Source organism: Marmota flaviventris, chromosome 2 (genome assembly GCF_047511675.1).
Source record: "Marmota flaviventris isolate mMarFla1 chromosome 2, mMarFla1.hap1, whole genome shotgun sequence".
Classification (NCBI taxonomy): domain Eukaryota; kingdom Metazoa; phylum Chordata; class Mammalia; order Rodentia; family Sciuridae; genus Marmota; species Marmota flaviventris.
The window spans coordinates 149192480-149213502 of record NC_092499.1 but is presented as its reverse complement, the minus strand read 5'-3'; the positions used below and the strand labels follow the sequence as shown (position 1 = coordinate 149213502).

At 37.5% G+C, this 21023-nt stretch overlaps 1 protein-coding gene across 11 annotated transcripts in view; it reads right to left on the bottom strand.

Moving 5' to 3' along the window:
• Mef2a (myocyte enhancer factor 2A) overlaps positions 1-21023 on the bottom strand; it is a 157301-nt gene that overhangs the window by 94124 nt on the left and 42154 nt on the right. Inside the window, exon 3 of one of the 11 annotated variants that reach the window (XM_071608661.1) lies at positions 8431-8456. The exons of the other annotated variants lie outside the window; for them this stretch is intronic. The gene's annotated coding sequence lies outside the window, so the exon portion shown is untranslated. The remainder of the gene's footprint in view (positions 1-8430; positions 8457-21023) is intronic. 11 annotated transcript variants of the gene reach the window in all.

Sequence of the window (21023 nt, the reverse complement as noted above, 5' to 3'; positions counted from 1 at the left end):
CCTTTAATTTCTTTCGTCTGTCTAATTGCTCTGGCCAGTGTTTCGAGAACTATGTTGAACAGAAGTGGTGAGAGAGGGCATCCCTGTCTTGTTCCAGATTTTAGAGGGAATGCCTTCAATTTTTCTCCATTCAGAATGATGCTAGCCTGAGGCTTAGCATAGATTGCTTTTACAATATTGAGGTATGTTCCTGTTATCCCTAGTTTTTCTAGAGTTTTGAACATAAAGGGATGCTGTACTTTGTCGAATGCTTTTTCCGCATCTATCGAGATGATCATATGGTTCTTATTTTTAAGTCTATTGATGTGGTGAATAACATTTATTGATTTCCGTATATTGAACCAGCCTTGCATCCCAGGGATGAATCCTACTTGATCATGGGGCACAATTTTTTTGATATGTTTTTGTATCCGAGTGGCCAGAATTTTATTGAGGATTTTTGCATCTAGGTTCATTAGAGATATTGGTCTGTAGTTTTCTTTCTTTGAAGTGTCTTTGTCTGGTTTAGGTATCAGGGTGATGTTGGCCTCGTAGAATGAATTTGGAAGTTCTCCCTCTTTTTCTATTTCCCGAAGTAGCTTGAAAAGTATTGGTATTAGTTCCTCTTTAAAGGTTTTGTAAAACTCTGCTGTATACCCATCCGGTCCTGGGCTTTTCTTAGTTGGTAGTCTTTTGATGGTTTCTTCTATTTCCTCAATTGATATTGGTCTGTTTAGGTTGTCTATATCCTCCTGACTCAATCTGGGCAGATCATATGACTTAAGAAATTTATCGATGCCTTCACTATCTTCTAATTTATTGCAGTATAAGGATTCAAAATAATTTTTGATTATCTTCTGTATTTCTGAAGTGTCTGTTGTGATATTGCCTCTTTCATCCCGTATGCTAGTAATTTGAGTTCTCTCTCTTCTTCTCTTCGCTAGCATGGCTAAGGGTCTGTCGATTTTGTTTATTTTTTCAAAGAACCAACTTTTAGTTTTGTCAATTTTTTCAATTGTTTCTTTTGTTTCGATTTCATTAATTTCAGCTCTGATTTTAATGATTTCTTGCCTTCTACTTCTTTTGCTGTTGTTTTGCTCTTCTTTTTCTAGGATTTTGAGATGAAGTATGAGATCATTTATTTGTTGGTTTTTTCTTTTTTTAAGGAATGAACTCCAAGCAATGAATTTTCCTCTTAGAACTGCTTTCAATGTGTCCCATAGATTCCGATATGTTGTGTCTGTGTTTTCATTAATCTCTAAGAATTTTTTAATTTCCTCCTTGATGTCTTCTATAACCCATTGATCATTCAGTAACCTATTGTTCATTCTCCAAGTGATGTATTCTTTTTCCTTCCTTCTTTTATCGTTGATTTTCAGTTCCATTCCATTATGATCAGATAGGATGCATGGTATTATCTCTACTCCTTTATATTGTCTAAGAGTTTCCCTGTGACATAATATATGGTCTATTTTTGAGAAGGATCCATGTGCTGCTGAGAAAAAAGTGTAACTGCTTGATGTTGGGTGGTATATTCTATATATGTCAATTAAGTCTAGGTTATTAATTGTGTTATTGAGTTCTATAGTTTCCTTATTCAACTTTTGTTTGGAAGATCTGTCCAGTGGCGAGAGAGGTGTGTTGAAGTCTCCCATGATTATTGTATGGTGGTCTATTAGACTCTTGAACTTGAGAAGAGTTTGTTTGATGAACACAGCTGCACCATTGTTTGGGGCATATATATTTATGATTGTTATGTCTTGTTGGTGTATGGTTCCCTTAAGCAGTATGTAGTGTCCCTCTTTATCCCTTTTGATTAACTTTGGCTTGAAATCTATTTTATTTGATATGAGTATGGACACTCCTGCTTGTTTCCGAAGTCCATATGAGTGATATGATTTTTCCCAACCTTTCACCTTCAGCCTATGTATGTCTTTTCCTATCAAATGCGTCTCCTGTAGGCAGCATATTGTTGGGTCTTGTTTTGTGATCCATTCTACTAGCCTGTGTCTCTTAATTGGTGAGTTTAAGCCATTAACATTTAGGGTTGTTATTGAGATATGGGTTGTTCTTCCAGCCATATTTGTTTATTTCTGTTACTAAACATGGTTTGTTTTCCTCTTTGATTATTCCCCCCACCCTTTACTGTCCTACCTCCCACTGTTGGTTTTCATTGTTATTTTCCATTTCCTCTTCCTGTAATGTTTTGCCAAGGATGTTTTGAAGAGATGGTTTTCTAGCTGCAAATTCTTTTAACTTTTGTTTATCGTGGAGGGTTTTAATTTCATCTTCCATCCTGAAGCTTAATTTCGCTGGAAACACAATTCTTGGTTGGAACCCATTTTCTTTCAGTGTTTGAAATATGTTACTCCAGGATCTTCTAGCTTTCAGAGTCTGTGTTGAAAGATCAGCTGTTATCCTGATTGGCTTACCCCTAAATGTGATCTGCTTCCTTTCTCTTGTAGCTTTTAAAATTCTCTCCTTATTCTGTATGTTGGGCATCTTCATTATAATGTGTCTAGGTGTGGGTCTCTTATGATTTTGCACATTCGGCGTCCTGTAGGCTTCTAGGATTTGGGGTTCTGTCTCATTCTTCAAGTCTGGGAAGCTTTCTCGTATTATTTCATTGAATAGATTGCTCATTCCTTTGGTTTGAAACTCTGTCCCTTCTTGTATCCCAATGACTCTTAAATTTGGTCTCTTGATGTTATCCCATATTTCTTGGATGTTCTGCTCATGGTTTCTTAACAGTCTTGCTGAGCTGTCTATGTTCTTTTCAAGTTGAAATACTTTATCTTCATTGTCTGATATTCTGTCTTCTAAGTGTTCTACTCTGCTGGTAGTATTCTCAATTGAGTTTTTAAGTTGGCTTATTGCTTCCTGCATTTCTAGGATTTCTGTTTGTTTGTTTTTTATAACCTCTATTTCCCTGTATAGTTGATCTTTTGCTTCTTGGATTTGTTTATGTAATTCATTGTTGAAGTGATCTTTCATTGTGTGATTTTGCTGTCTGATGTCTTCCTTGAGACTCCAGATCATCTGAAGCATGTATATCCTGAATTCTTTATCTGACATTCCATCTGCTGTAGCTATTACCTCTTCTAACGTTGAGTTGACCTGCATTGCTTGTGGTCCTTTCTTTCCTTGTCTCTTCATACTGTTCGCCTTCCTTTCTCCTTGGTGAAACTGTTGTGCTATTGAATTTTCCCCCTATATACTTATATTGGTCTTGTATAGTTGCAAAGTCTCCCTCGCAGGCGCGGGCGGCGGCTCTGCCCCTCCTCCAATTGGGGCAATGTGCCTACCACGCCGGCAGGCCGCTGGGCCTGCTCTGCTGGTCGGTAGCAGGTCCGCCGACCTTGCAGGCGCGGGCGGCGGCTCTGTCCCTCTGCGGGCCGCTAGGCTTGTTCTGTCAGTGGTCGCAGTTCTGTCTACTTTGCAGGCGCAGGCAGCGGCACTGCCCCTCTGCAGGCCTCTGGGGCTGTACTGCCAGTGGGTCGCAGGTCCGCCTACCTTGCAGGCGCGGGGGGGGGGGGGGGGGGCGGCTCTACCCTTCCTCAGGCCACTGGGCCTGTTCTGTCTCTTGGTTGCAGGTCTGGCCTGTTCTGATGGTGGTCACAGTTCCGTCTACCTTGCAGGCGCGGGGGGGAGGGGGCGGCTCTGCCTCTCTGCAGGCCGCTGCTCCTCTTCTGCCGGTGGGTCGCAGGCCCGCCTACCTAGCAGGAGTGATTGGAAGCTCTGTCCCGCCGCGGGCCACTGGGCCTTTTTTGTCGATGGTCACCGTTCCACCTACCTGGCAGGCGCGGGGGGTGGGGGGCGGCTCTGCCCCTCAGCAGGCCGCTGGGCCTGCTCTGTGGGTGGTCACAATTCCCTCTACTTTGCCGGCGCAGGGGGAGGGGGCGGCTCAGCCTCTCAGCAGGCGGCTGCTCCTCTTCTGCCGGTGAGTCACAGGCCTGCCTACCTTGCAGGAGTGATTGGAAGCTCTGTCCCACCGCGGGCCACTGGGCCTTTTCTGTCGGTGGTCACCGTTCCACCTACCTGGCAGGCGCGGGGGGTGGGGGGCGGCTCTGCCCCTCAGCAGGCCGCTGGGCCTGCTCTGTGCGTGGTCACAGTTCCCTCTACCTTGCTGGTGCAGGGGGAGGGGGCAGCTCAGCCTCTCAGCAGGCCGCTGCTCCTCTTCTGCCGGTGGGTCGCAGGCCCGCCTACCTTGCAGGAGTGACTGGAAGATCTGTCCCGCCGCGGGCCACTGGGCCTTTTCTGTCGGTGGTCACAGTTCCCCTACCTGGCAGGCGCGGGGGGTGTGGGGCGGCTCTGCCCCTCAGCAGGCCGCTGGGCCTGCTCTGTGCGTGGTCACAGTTCCCTCTACTTTGCCGGCGCAGGGGGAGGGGGCGGCTCAGCCTCTCAGCAGGCCGCTGCTGCTCTTCTGCTTGTGGGTCGCAGGCCCACCTACCTTGCAGGAGTGATTGGAAGCTCTGTCCCGCCGTGGGCCACTGGGCCTGTTCTGTCTCTCGGTTGCAGGTCTGGCCTGTTCTGATGGTGGTCACAGTTCCGTCTACCTTGCAGGCGCGGGGGGGAGGGGGCGGCTCTGCCTCTCTGCAGGCCGCTGCTCCTCTTCTGCCGGTGGGTCGCAGGCCCGCCTACCTTGCAGGAGTGATTGGAAGCTCTGTCCCGCCGCGGGCCACTGGGCCTTTTTTGTCGATGGTCACCGTTCCACCTACCTGGCAGGCGCGGGGGGTGGGGGGCGGCTCTGCCCCTCAGCAGGCCGCTGGGCCTGCTCTGTGCGTGGTCACAGTTCCCTCTACTTTGCCGGCGCAGGGGGAGGGGGCGGCTCAGCCTCTCAGCAGGCCGCTGCTCCTCTTCTGCCGGTGGGTCGCAGGCCTGCCTACCTTGCAGGAGTGATTGGAAGCTCTGTCCCGCCGCGGGCCACTGGGCCTTTTCTGTCGGTGGTCACAGTTCCCTCAGTTTGATTTTTAAAAAACTTTTAAAAAAATCTTTCATTGGGCCTTTTTAGTATGTTTTCATACTATGCTCAATGCCATTATCAGATAAGTCCATAACCAGATGACTCAGACAAAGAGTAAATTTTCTTCTAAGTACTGACTGAATGGAGAAGTGAAATATTTCAAGAACCCCTGTGTATAGTATCAACAATATATACTTTACATAGTTATTTTTAAAATACAGACAATCTCTTTATGAAATAAGGCATTATTATTTCCATTTTAATATGAGAAAACTGAAGGTTTAGCAATAAATATCACTTCCCCAAGGTCAGAGATGCTAAAACCAGGAGTCAAGACTCAACCCAGGAAAGTATTCTAATAGTTATACAAAGCTGTTTTCATAAAAGAGGATGAAAAGCTAAGGGTTTGCATGTTTTCTCTAACAGGCTGGTTTGGGATGCCCTGTACCACCTTGGCCAGGGACTGGAACCAGGGGTACCCCATGCCAATAATATGGCCATTGCTTATCCAGCACTATCACAGAAATCCTTTAATCTTGCTACCAGTAACAGAACACTATGGTAGAGAAGGAAGAAGCCAAAGATTACCAACACCACCCATATAAAGGAATCCCACCACCACTTCCATAGCCTGGTTCCTTCCTTTCTCAGTGGCTATGCCAGGGACACCACATGCCTTTAAGCTGCAGCTGTGGCTTTCTCCCACTTGCCCAAACTTTGGGATACAGATCTTTCTTATTATCTGTGCTTTGATAATTTGAAATTTACACACATCTTAGAAGAAAATAAAAAGCATGTCTTTAGCAAGTATACTTTTAATATATTACTGAAAACTTCCAAGAAAAGTATAGAGAATTCCTGTATTACTACTATCCACACTGACCCATTTTAACATGTAACCATGTGTACTTTTTCATTCTTTCTCTCTTTTTACTCATGAAGAATGTTTATGGGCTACATATCTTCATATAGATAAAATTTATTATTCTGAACCACTTGAGGGTAAGTTGCATACAGGATGCCTTTTATACCTTAATACTTAAAAGTGTGAATTTGCTAAGTACAAGAATATTCTTTTACAAAACCATAGTAATCAAATTCAGAAAATATAACATTGCTGCAATACTTTTAAATCTAAGTCATAACTTCACTTTTGTCAGTTGTTCCAATAATATTCTTTAGGGCATCCCCCCCCCCTCTTTTATAATGAGATCTACCTAAGATCACATATTACATATAATTGTCAGTATCTGTGAACCTCTGTAATCCCTCAGCCTTTTCCTTTCATGACATTGACATTTTAAAGATTATAAGTCAGTTTTTTATAGAACATTCCTCAGCTTAGGAGTTGGAATAGCTGGGGTACAGAAATTTGTAGGAAAATTGGGCAGGGGGTGGGGGAGATGTTAAAAAAAAAAGCAGGGATCAGGCTGGGGTTGTGGCTCAGTGGTAGAGTGCTTGCCTAACATGTGTGAGGCACTGGGTTTGATCCTCAGCACCACACAAAAATAAATACATAAAATAAAGGTATTGTATCCATCTACAACTAAAAAAAGAAAAAGAAAAGAAAGAAAGAAAACAGGGAAGTTCCTTTTTTTTTTTTTTTTTAATGCAGGGGTCAGATTCCAAAAGACATGGACTTTAGTTTAATTTGGAAGTCATTATTAGTTTTATTCTGACATTACTGTTGTGACCTTGGAAATATCATTTGACTTCTATATGACTAATTGTCAAATAAGGAAATAACATACATCATTCACATTATACATCAATGTATATTAAACTGAGTATCACATATAATGTACTCCATAAATGCTAGTATTTCATCTCTAATGTTCCATAAGTTTTGCATTTAAAGCACTGTAAAATGTAATATATATCATTTGAAGACTATGATCTCTATTAAACAAAGATTAATATGTATTGCAATTCAAAGGAAATCAGAACAAGTGGATTGGTGACAGGATTCTTTACTATCTCTCAGAGGCTTCTGGCAGAGAAAAAACAGTTTCTATGCTTTTTTAAATATTCATTTCATTTAATGTATATATGCAATTTAAAATGAGCATTGTATCCAACTATGAAAATAAAAGATGAAATGGAAAATAAACTAGGATCTTCAGAGGCAATCCAGAACAAAGAAACCTATGAATAATTTTTTTTTTCTTCTCTCCCTGGACATAAACACAGTCTGGGTCAACTACACATTGCTTAGGGATTATACCGGTATTGAAGGCAACCAAACAAAGTTAGAATGAAACAGTAAACATGAAAGTGACAAAGAAAAGACAGAAGAGGTCTTCAAAGTTAGCCAATTTTGGAATTCTAACTTCTAACTGTACCTCTCATTACATGAGATGATAAAATCTTTACTGTTTTATAAGCCTGTTACCTGAAGCAAAAAGCAAACAATTCAAGAGTTGATTACAATTTGATCCTAAAACTACAAAAAAGAAAAAAAGCTATTTCAAAGTGTTTCTGATAGGCCATTTTCATATCAAGTCATAAATAATCTTCTCTTGGCCTGTCACAATTTTTACTTTACCCATAAAAATACTGTATTAATTAATATGCTCAAAGTGCTGATAAGATCAAAATCTTCTAAGTCAAAATATCAGATAAGGCTAGAAAACGCAAAAGAAAGCAAAGACCATATAATGAATACATATATATAGCCTTAAAAATTATTTTACTATGCAGTTCTAAGGAAAATTGACTATTTCTAATATCCTACTAGGTATTCAGTATAGAATAGTCTTTACAAAAAAATGTAATATATAAATTAAGTTCTCAATTAAAAACTGTTGAGCAGCAACAGTATTGGGTGCTAGAAGCTGAAACTCAAAAATCAATTTCTATAATATACACAGATCATAATCATATACCAAAAAAAGACTAATAAAATGACTTTAAAAAAGACAAAACAGTAGACAGTGGAATAGTAATCTTGTTGTACTTGCAGTAACCTTGCTCCTACTTATTTCTTCCAAAAATAAAAAGTACCTTATAAGACTGCTTCAAAATTTTCTCACTTCTAATCAATCAAAATCCAATATCTGTTTTTGAAAGGGTCTACTAGCATAGTGAGGCAGGCTTTTTCTTAGTATAAGAAGCCCCATGGTCACAGCTTTCAATGATATATCTATCCATCAATCAAAAGGAAGTCAATTAATAGCATTAATTTACAAGCATCCAGCACTCAAAATACATCTCACATTAACAACTGACAGAGTTAAAGTGAAGGTAGAAGATCAGTTTTTGTTTTGTTTTTTAACTACATTAGATTAAGTCTCTCTGCAAAAGACTTATTGAAAAAGATTGTTTAAAAGCCATATTCTAAAGGAGGAACTGGCCTTTTAATAAAAAGCTGAATTGCCTCTCACTGGTTTTTAGTAAGCAGTAGCAAGTACTGGTAAGATAGAAGTCTTTAACTCTGGTGCTAACAGAAGCCAGTATTTAAGATGCATTACACCGTCTGATCTCATTACCTTAATTTTCATTTGTCTTCTACAAACTATGGAAGAACAGAAAAAAAAAAAAATGTTACAAGACTGAATTGAGCAAAATCAAAATATAATACTACACAAATGCTTATCTACTAACTATAAAAATCTGGTTAAGATGTCAATATTGCAATTGTGTCTAATATCTTCAGAGATACTATGAAATGGATATGAATTTATTAGAAAATATTTTCCCATTTTGTCTCTTCTAAAATAATTTTAATACAGAAAATTTTACTTCATGTTTATGCAAAAGCTGTTAAAATATTTCAATTTTTTCAGCTGTCTGTCCTCTAAATTCAACCTATATATTGAGATCTAGATTTTATTTTTAAGAACTAGTCAGGAGTTTCAATGCTATACCCATCAAAATACCAATGACATTCTCCACACAATTAAAAAAAAAAACATTTTTTAAAAAATTCATTTGCAGAATAAGAGACCTGGAATAGCCAAAACAATACTAAGCAAGAAAAGCAAAGCAGGAGGCATCACAATACCAGATCTGAAATGATACTACAAAACTACAGTAATAAAAACAGCATGGTGTTGGCATCAAAAGAGACATTAAGACCAATGGAACAGAATAGACACAGGGACAAATTCATATATCTACAGCCATCTGACATTTGACAAATGTGCCAAAAAAATGTATTTTGGAGAAAAGACAGCCTTTTTAACAAATGGTGTTGGAAAAACTGGATAGCTATATGTAGAAAAAATAAAACTAGACCCCTATCTCTTACCTGCACAAGACTCAACTGAAATGGGTCAAAGACTCAGGAATCAGACAAAAAAAACCTGTATAACTGCTAGAAGAAAACACTCCATCATTGGCTTCTTAACAAAACCCCAAAAGCACAAGAAATAAAACCAAGAATCAATAAATAGGATGCCATCAAACTAAAAAGCTTCTACAAAGCAAAGGAAATGGTTAAAGGGCATGAAGAGGGAACCTATAGAATGGGAGAAAATCTTGGCCAGCTACTCCTCCAGTAGGGGATTAATATTCAGAACATACAAAGAACTCAAAATATTTAACACCAAAAAAACCCCAAATAACCCAATAACTGGGCAGAAGAACAAACAGAAACTTCTCAAAAGAAGAAACAAGGGCTAGAGACATAGCTCAGTGGTAGAACTCTTTCTTAGGCCTTAGGTTCAATTCCCAGCATAACATTAAAAAAAAAAAAAAATTTTAAAAGAACTAGACTATAGATTGGTATGAGTTAATCATTAAATCTAGTAATGTTCCCAAAGGAAATTTTCTTATTTAAGTCAACACAGTTCTTGTTTTTAAATACAATAAAAGAAAAGCTACCTGCCTTGGAGTCAACTGAACCAGTTTTAAATTCTAGCTCTTCCGCAAACTAGCTATTAGTGATCCTGACCAAGTTATTTAATCTCTCAGCCACTGTTTCTAATTCGTTAAAATAAAGCAGATACCATATTCCTCTCCAGCCAGGTGAACCGTAATGTATATAAGAAATATATTAAAACATGGTATATTATAGTATACACAAGTCTTCCATAAAAATTCAAAAAATTGCTTCTCAGTCAGTTATTCTCATTTTTGTTTGGTTGGTCCAAATATTGTGGTTAAGAGGGTAGGCTCTTCAGCAAATGTGTCTGGATTTTAAACCTTAGCTCCACCACTTACTACAAGTACAGCCTAAGGAAGTTATTCAGCTTCTCTAAACTTCAGGTGGCAAATCTTTAAAATACTGGAATAATAATAATACTAATGCTCATAAACTTGTAAAGATTAAGAAAATATTCAGACTAATACCCTGCAAACATAAGCACTTAATGCTGGTTATTACTATTATTTAATATGAAAATAGCACATTTTTAAAAGTAACATCTCCTTAAGAGCTTATGTGGCAGTAAAATAAATTTGGAAATGCTATGAAAATTATAACACATGCACTCAATGGTTGTGAAATGTACTGAAAAAACAAATATCAGGAACCTGGGTTAAGGCCTTGGCCACCAACGTTACACTGTGAGAACACCAGATCTACATCACTAACCTAAAATTAGCCTTCTATTTCCAACCATATTTTCACCTATTCAAGCTAGGTGTTCAATAGGTTTGTTAAGACCCAACAATTCTATAAACTAAATATATGCAGTCTATTCCTTTTCTGTAACAGCCAATGCTACCCTTAACCTAGGCTTTGCAAAAGCCCCTGACTGGTCTCAGCAGGCATTTTTATTTACTTCCAGTTCAATTTCCTAATTTTCATTAGCACAATTTTTTAAACTGCAAATATAATCATGTCGTTAATCCCTATTCTTAAAATCCAAGCCTTTAATGTGGTCCAGAGGCCTCGCCTAATCTCACCCCTCATCTACTCAATCCTCATTCTGTGCCACTTTTCCTCTTGACCAGCAAGATTCCAGGCACAAATCCTTCTACATTTAGCTCCCAGTTTTTTTCTGTTTCAGAGTTTTTGCACACACTACAATCCTGCTATCTCTTGCAATGTCTCCTACCCAGTACTTCTCTTTAGCAAGAGTCTTATTGATCCATAAATTTATGTCTCAGCATTACCATTACTTCCTCAAGAAAATGTTCTCTATTTCCAAACTATGCTAGGATTTCTAATACACTTTTCAAATATTGTACTTTTGTCATGGCTTTCCCTGCAACTATAATTAATTACTTATATAATTAGATATTTAATTTCTCTTTTCTTCCCCTGCCAAATTGTAAGCTTAGTGAGGAAGAGGACTGAGTCTGTTGTACTTGCTCCTATGATCCTAGCACCTACTAGAGTGCCTAGTATATAACAATCAATAAATAGCTGCTTTTTCATTAAGATTTGGGCTTTGAAAATTCTCTAACAACCAAACTTTTGGACACAGAAGTTATTCTTCACTGAAAGGCAGAGAGAAAGCAATTTAACCATTAGCAAATATCTATCAATAGCTATGCAGAACTTAACATGTTATTTCGTTTAATAGTCAAAAAGATACTCTGAGTTAGATACTAACTGTTCTATTTTCTGAATGAAGCATCTGAGAACTAAAATTAATACCCAAAGTCACATAGGGAGGCAGAGCTGAAATTTTTACTTTAACCATCATGTCTGTTTCTTAACAGTACAGTATCACCACTGAAATATTCAATTAGAGGCTAACGAAAAGCAACCAGAAAAAAAAAAAAAAAGGCTATCAGTCAAAAAATGTCATTAATATGAGCCATCACTAAATATAGGCTCCACTACAAAATCTTCAAGGAGCTATCTAACTCCATTTTTGTGAGTTAATGCTACTTTTCCGTAGCAAAATATTAAGATAATTCCTACTAAGGTGTGCATAGCAACACAAGAGAAATTAACACTGCATTACATTACACTATGTTCTTCCCCAGCTCCAATTTTGGTAGGCAATTTATGATGCCACAAAAATGGTATATCAGGGAGGGGGCATGGGGTTAGAAATGATGGTGGAATGTGATGAACATCATTATCCAAAGTACATGTATGAAGACACAAATTGGTGTGAATATACTTTATATACAACCAAATATGAAAAATTGTGCTCTATATGTATAATATGAATTGTAATGCATTCCACTATCATTTATAAAAAAAATAAAAATTTTTTTAAAAGATTAAAAAAGAGCCATCAAAATACAAAGGTCATGGGTATTTACCATATATCTTAAAAGAGTTCCAACCTCCTATTACTTAGCAATAAAAGAGAATAAAATCATGGCATTTGCAGGTAAATGGATGTAGTTAGAGAAGATAATGCTAAGTGAAGTTAGCCAATCCCAAAAAAAACAAATGCTGATAATAAGGAGGCTGGTTCATAGTGGGACAGGGAGAGGGAGCATGGGAGGAATAGACAAACTCTAAATAGGGCAGAGGGGTTGGAGGGAAAGGGAGGGGTATGGGGTTATTAATGATGGTGGAATGTGATGATCATTATTATCCAAAGTACAGGTATGAAGACACAAATTGGTGTGCATATACTGTGCATCAACTAGAGAGATGAAAAACTGTGCTCTATATATGTAATAACAATTATAATGCATTCTGCTGGCATATATAAATTTTTAAAAAATGAGTTAAAAAAAAGAGTTCCAACCACCATCTCAAACCATTCTATTCTACACATCAATACTGATACAATTTCCTGCCATACAAGAATATAGTTTTAAGCATTTGCAAAAGAACTTGAGTTCCTACTTACCACCACTACTCTTGCCTCAAGGTATCTTAAAAACAAAAAATCCTTTCAATCTCAATTCTTGGAGAATTAGAAGAACTACAATGGCTGGACTATCAACAGTGGCAAACAAAAGTAAAAACTGTTAAGAGGGTATAGTCAGATTGAGGTTTTCCCCATTTCTGTTGCTGTTTAATGTTTTTGTTCAAAACAGTAATAAAGTTCAATAAAATTCTGATTTAATACAATGTAAAAGGATATCAGACTTAATTATGGAACTAAAACATATATTCTGCATGCATGAACTTTCCCTAGACCTACAATAAAACTATCAAATCATAATTTAGAGAGTAATGCCCAGGCAATACAAGTATGTTTATATCAGCAATACCCAATATGTTTAAAAGCTTAATGGATTATACAGATGCACATTTTTCATATAAAGGTATTGTTTTATTATATTACAAAGATCAAACTCCCTATTCATTCAAACACCAACTGGCTGTGTTGCAAGAGCAAAATGGCAAAATCATACAAATGAGTCAAGTCCTGACTATATTATATCAACACAAACTTTTTTTTAAAATTTTTTATTGTTGGTTGTTCAAAACATTACATAGTTCTTGATATATCATATTTCACACTTTGATTCAAGTGGGTTATGAACTCCCATTTTTACCCCGTATACAGATTGCAGAATCACATCAGTTACACATCCATTGATTTACATGTTGCCATACTAGTGTCTGTTGTATTCTGCTGCCTTTCCTATCCTCTACTATCCCCCCTCCCCTCCCCTCCCCTCCCTTCTTCTCTCTCTACCCCCTCTACTGTCATTCATTTCTCCCCTTTGTATTATTTTTCCCTTTCCCCTCACTTCCTCTTGTATGTAATTTTGTATAACCCTGAGGGTCTCCTTCCATTTCCATGCAATTTCCCTTCTCTCTCCCTTTCCCTCCCACCTCTCATCCCTGTTTAATGTTAATCTTCTTCTCATGCTCTTCGTCCCTACTCTGTTCTTAGTTACTCTCCTTATATCAACGAAGACATTTGGCATTTGTTTTTTAGGGATTGGATAGCTTCACTTAGCATAATCTGCTCTAGTGCCATTGATTTCCCTGCAAATTCTATGATTTTGTCATTTTTTAATGCAGAGTAATACTCCATTGTGTATAAATGCCACATTTTTTTTATCCATTCGTCTATTGAAGGGCATCTAGGTTGGTTCCACAGTCTTGCTATTGTGAATTGTGCTGCTGTGAACATCGATGTAGCAGTGTCCCTGTAGCATGCTCTTTTTAGGTCTTTAGGGAATAGACCGAGAAGGGGAATAGCTGGGTCAAATGGTTGTTCCATTCCCAGCTTTCCAAGAAATCTCCATACTGCTTTCCAAATTGGCTGCACCAATTTGCAGTCCCACCAGTCAACACAAACTTTTAACCTAATTTATTATCAAGGCAGGATGCTATTGAGAGTGGGGGTATTGTCTCACTTAATAATTATACTTGCATGATAGACATAACCTGGGTTTTGTTAAAATCAGAACATATGTCCTCACTGCTTCTTTATTTAATTATTTATATTTGGTACTGAGGATTGAACCCAGGGTACTTTACTACTGAACCACATCCCCAGACCTTTTTATTTTTTTACTTTGAGATAGGGTCTCACTAAGTTGCCTGGGCCCTTGCTAATTTGCTGAGGCTGGTCTCAAACTTGCAATGGTCTCCTCTTGCCTCAAATTTCCCAAGTCCACAGGATTACACATATGCGCCACTACACCTGGTCCTCCCCCTGCTTTTTTTTTTTTTTTTTCCAGTTTCTTCCTTAAAAAAAAAAAAAAACAACAAAACTATTTTTATGTGGTTCTGAGGATTGACCTCAGTGCCTCAGTGTACTTGGCAAGTGTTCTACCAATGAACCACACTTCCAACCCCTCAAGACTGTTTTGAAATCCTCAAAAGCTTGTTTGCATATATTTAATTCTGTTTGGAGTATTGGCTTGTAGTTTTTTTTCCTGCTTTAAGGTTGTTTTTATCTGGGAGTTCCCCACTTGCTGTGTGTCAAATTCTGCTCCTGATTTTCTAGTCTTTGCTTTTCTTTTGCTCCTGTTGATGTTTTGAAGTATTTTTACAGTTTGCTAGATTAATAATTTTCTCTCTTCTCACTAATCTCTAAGCAAGTAGTGATTCATTTTGTCTCCAAGGAATTTGCCCATTCTGGACATTTCACATAAGTGGGATTACACAGTACATAGCTTTTGGTGGCTGGCTTCCTTCACTTGGCATGATGTTTTCAATGTTTATCTGTGTTACAACACAGAACATTACTTCATCCTTTCTTGGATATACCACGTTTTATATTGCCCATTCATATGTCAATGGACATCTGAGTTATTTCCACTTTTTGACTATTATGAATAATGCAGCTCTGAACAATTGTGCATAAATTTTGTGTGGACATATATTCTCAATTCTCTTGAATATGTAACTAAAAACATATGGCTGGTTCCTAAAATTGTTGGATCATATTTTAACTATGTTAACTTTTTTAAGGAACTGCCAGACTCCAAGGCATTTGAATCATTTCACATTCCTACCAGTAATGTTTGAGGGCACCAATTAGAAATTGTATTGCATTTAAGTATAAATACATTGGGGTCCTCTAAATACAGATGCTCCTTGAAATTGAAAATATTCTAGGTCAAAAATGTATATAATACATTTAACCCGTTGAACGTCACAGCATAACCTGGAATAACCTAGCTTAGATGTGCTCAAAACATTTACATTAGCCTGCATCTGGACAATATCACAACACAAAACTTATTTTAAAAATAAAGTGCTGAATGTATTTTGCAATTTACTGAATACTACAAAGTGAGAAACAAAATGGTTGTATGGGTTTGCTTTCACACCATCCATAAAGTCTAAAACTTTTAAATTGAACTATCACAAATTGGGGACCATCTGTATTTTCTCATAGTGTGAGAGAGGGGTGGTCTAAAAAGTAAGAAATCACAGTGGTTGTCCACTCCGCTAAGAGATCTTAAAAAATCAGAATCAAACAAATTCCAAATAAGTTCAATTCCAATTTCAATACAAGACCACATTACTACATTCCATGTCAAACAAAAATGATGCCCTAATTCATTTACAAAATAAACAAAACGTACTCATATACTCTTTTTCCAACAAACTTACTGATCCTACTGTGATTTGTAATACTACCAAAGGTTCTTTACCCTTATAAAATTACTCTCCAGTTAATTTTAATATTTTTGTTTCCTCTAAAATAAAATGTTTTCCTTAATATTTACCATTAAATCCAGGCAGAAATTTAAGTTCTAAATTAATTTAGGACTATCATAAGTTATTGTTTATAGAAAACAACTAAAGCACTCCACTTTATTCTAAATTATATTATGAAATGTGTGTAATTACCCATTTTAAAATACAATGATACACTGAGTGAACTAGTGTCAACTATCAGTCAGAAATGATTCAATAAGAAAAACATAAACTGTACTTGAATGTAAAGCTCAAACAAAATGACCATTAGTTGAAAAATGCAGTTTGGTCTATATAATTTTCAAAAAGGCAGAACATGTCCTACAAACATTTACACTTAATTTCATTACTTAAGTTGGATTATTATATAATATATAAAATTCAAAAATACTAACTACTATTTCAATAAATAAGATCAACAAAAAAATACAAAAATAAAGACAGTGAAATGAGATGGACATCATTATCCTAAGTACATGTATGAAGACAGAAATGGTTACTCTACTTTGTGAACAACCAGAGACATGAAAAATTGTGCTCTATATGTGTACTATGAATTGAAATGCATTCTGTCATGTATAACAATGTAGAATAAATAAATATTTTAATAATATGAAAACATACACAAAAGAAAAATTTTCTAGTTACTAGTGATTCTAGATGGTCTCGTGATGGACATTCTGCCTGCTAAACAATTCAAGCACTATAAATCTATTAAAAGGAATATAAGAAATTTTTATGACTCAAGACCAGTATAAACAGAGGGCAATGTGGTGTACACCTGTAATCCCAGTGGCTCAGGAGGCTGAGGCAGAAAGATCCCAAATTCAAAATTAGCCTCAGCAATTTAGTGAGGCCCTAAGCAACTAATTGAGAACCTGTCCCAAAATAAAAAATAAAAAGGACAAGGGATGTGCCTTGGTGGATAAGTATACCTGGGTTCAAACCCCTCACCATACCAAAACCAAAACAAACACAAAATAATACAATGGTGGAGGCATCCTGCACATGGAAATGGAGTCAAGAAGGAGCAAGGGGGACTGAAATCCAACTTGTCTTTCGTTATCTCAAGTCCTGAACCCTACCAGAAGGCAGTATTCACTAAAATTAGTGAAAGAGTCTTTTCTAACCAGCTGTGACCTGGCTATGAAAATCTCAAAGTTGCTACATGTTAGAAAAGTCAGGAAAACTGAAATCCTGAATATTAGTGCCTTTGCCTGAAATCAAACACAAAAATGCTGCTTCTTATAATGTACGTATTATGTTTTAGGTAAAGGAGTCAATATGCGAAAACAAAAACGAACAGTTGGGAAGAAGGGGCAAAATCATCTAAAAATCTAAAAATTGGTTTGAAATATAGTATCTTTCTATTTTAATTTGAATTTCTTTGATTAATAATAGGTTATATATTTTTGTTAGCATCAACATTGTGTTTTCAGGCTAGAGATATCTGAACTTGAATCCTGAAAACTTAGAAAGGTAGAAGAGGGTAAAATGTTAAGAGCCTATTCTTATTAGATTCTAATTCTGTTAGAGAAATACACACCATATTTTACACGACAGATAACAGATAGAGTTTCAAAAATATTGGCCAGAAAGCATCTTAGAGAAATTAAAAATTTATTTGATAGAAGTTGAAAGTAACTTATTATAATCACTCCCTTTAAAGGGGATTCAAAGAACTAGGAATTGAAGCCAGGGGTGCTTCACCACTGAGCCAAATCACTAGCCCTTTTTATTTTTTATTTTGAGACAGGGTTTCACTAAGTTGTCCAGGCTGACCTCAAATTTACAATCCTCCTGCCTCAGAATCCAAGTACTTGGGATTATAGGCATGTGACACCACACTGGGCTCAAAGAGTTTTTCCAATTGCTTCCTTAATCTGAGACATATAATTATTTAAAACTATGTGAATTAGTAGTCATGGTAAATCATTCAAAACACTGACTAAAAAGATATCACTTTAAAAAATTTTTTTTTCAGCTCTGAGGATCAAACCTAGGGCCTCACACAAGCCCAAGGACTCTACCACTGAGTTGCATCACCAGTCACAAAACTTATTAAAATAACTAGTCTATAAAGTTTATATTTTTCAGATATAGCAATGAAAATGTCATGTGATTTTTAGTGACTCACTTTTTTTACTCCCTCAATTCAGTTCTACAAAGTGTAACAAGAATATAGCTCAAAACTCCTACCGGAAATTATAAGAATTGAGGATATAACCACAGGGAATCTTGAGCTCCTTAGAGAGGGGCATAATATTATTAAAGTCATTAGAAAGGAGACTTTGTAAACTGCCCCTGTTAAGACTAAAGCCCATCCACTCATGGCCTTTCATTCCCAGATTAATTATACCTACATAAAGAGCAATGTCCTGCCTTCACATGAGACACACAAGAGAATAAAGTACACTCAGGCATGATGTGGAAATGAAGATTCTAGTCTTCCACCACCAACAATTTGCTTAGAAAACTAACATTTCCTCACTTATAAAATGCACATATGTATGCTTATCCCAAACACTTTTTACAATATCATAATGATTTCTGGAAAAATGTTTTACAAATAATTAAATTCTACATAAAGACAAATCATTACTAGAAATAATCTCAGTTCTTTACAGTATGACTCAAATATTAAATATATTAAAACTTTTTAACTTTTTCATATCATTTGAATCAAATCTGTATATAAGTGTTGCTCTAGGTGTAACCTTATCTGTATCTGTTTAGATAAACATGATACCATTATAACCAGAATCAAAAGGCACCTAAATAAATATGGAAAGAAGCATAGTAATGTAAGTGGGCATGCAATGGAATTTGGAATGGGTTATTTAGTATTATCATATAATGACTATAAACACAGATTTAAGAGTGTGGTATATTTTCATTTTCTACATCATAAATTATAACAAAGATAGATACAAAAAGCAAAAATGCACAGCTCAAGGATGTATTACAAATACTAGTTTCTATACTATTCAGATCACCATTCTTCAATCACCCAGTACCCTTCACAATCATTAATCCCTCCTCTACCTCACTCAAGAGATGACTATTTTCCTGATTACTTTGGTAGTAACTCTTGCATTTTGTTGTTTTCTTGACATAAGCACAGATACCTAAACATCATAGCTTATTTTGCCTATCTTATTTTTGTCTTTGTTTTTTTTAATATTTATTTTTCAGTTTTCAGTGGACATAACATCTTTATTTTATTTTTATGTGGTGCTGAGGATCGAACCCAACGCCCCGCACATGCCAGGCGAGCATGTTACCAATTGAGCTACATCCCCAGCCCCTCTTATTTTTGTTTTATTTTTACTTTATATCAGTGGAATCACACATAAATTCTTGTGTTTCTGGTTTCTTTTAAGAAACATTATATCTGTGGCATTCATCTGCTGTGTGTGTAGCTACAGTTTATCCATTTTATGGCTATAATATATTCTAATAAATGAATATATTATAATTTTATTTATGCAATCAACTGCTGATGAACACTACTGAGTTTGAGGCTGTTAGAAAAACAGTGCTGTTAACAATATTACTTGAATCAGGGGAAGATGGCGGCGAATAGAGTATAACACCCCCGTGTACCGCGTCACTGCGCAGGTGAATAACAAGTTAGAACGACCAAAAGCTATTTTGATAGGAATTTCCAGCAAAATTGGGGTGCACCGAAACCTAGAGGAAGGATTTCCATCACCGAGGACCGGTTACTGGGTCTCAACCGCGAGTGAACTGTGCGCCCGGAGATCCAAGCTGACTGATCCGCGGGCCGCCTCGCGGCTAGAGACGGAGGGGTGCCGAGAAGCAGCCAGCAACACAGAGAAATGGTGCTGCGGATTCTGAGGAGTCCTGCCGGCTGTGCCCTCACTGAGCTCCGTGCTGAGTTCGGGGTTTGAGACGGAGGAAGGAAGCGGTCCAGTTCTGTGCCCCACACCGGACAGTCCACCAAGAAAGCCACCAAGGAAGCCAGCGACCACCATCTTGGAGAGCTGACATCACCATCGCCAGTTTCCTACAGATCCCCGCAATAGAACAGGTGTGTGTTATTCAGCCCATCTCCCATACAGTGGGGAATTCGCATAAAATCTCTCCCCGGCTTTCCGGGGGAGGGATTATCAGAGTGAGCGTGGATAGAGGCGTGGGGAAAGGTAAAGGCACCTGACCTCTAACTCCCCCTCCCGTCAGCAGCGAAAACGAAACCTGTCTTGCCAGCTCTGGGGGAGTGGCAAGCGGAAGGAATCAAACAATAAGGTGCCGGTTCCCAATAGCCACGCTCCACACCCAACAAACTGCAGGCCCAAAGTATAGTTTGAACTGCCGAGTGGCATAACACTGGGGAAGGCCTGGCTAGCAGGAGAAGCCAGGGGAATAGAGGCCAGGAATAAACCTAAGCTAACAGGTTTTTGAGAGACGGGTGGGGGGGAACAGCCTCACACGGATTGTATCCTACAGCCAGAGGGCAAAATCTTGGCCTGGAAGGCACAGCACCGCCTACTGGAAGCGAAGAAAATAGAAACCTAACAGTGCCTTTTTTTTTTTCTCTTGTTTCATTTTTTTTAATTCTTTAATTTTTTAATTTTAATTTTTTTTCTTTTAATTATTTTTTTCTATTGTAATTTTTTTCAATTGTAATTTTTATTTTACTGCATTTTATTATTATTATCATTTCTTTTCATTTCTATTCTTTTCTCTTTCTTCTCTCCCTCTCTCTTTCTTGGTTTGTATCTTTACCTTTTCCCCATCTTTCCTCTTAAGCATGAACACCCAGATTACGTATAACTTACTAAATGCAAATAGATGAATACTACGAATAGGTCTATAGTCCGCCTAAGCCCTTAACTACCCCCAAGTACTCCTGTCTATTCTCTTGTTAATATCTGCCTGCATTTGAGCAACCTCCCAAAGAAGCTTACATATACTAACCTCCATACCATCAAATCGCCCGACCTTAACATAAAATCCTAAGTCCAAACCTCAATTCTCTATATGCCATCAAAATCTGAAGGCCTTTAATGAAACTAATGAATTTACCTTAAATCACAATTAAATCCAACATCTCTAAACATTGTCTCCTAACACAAAGGAGAG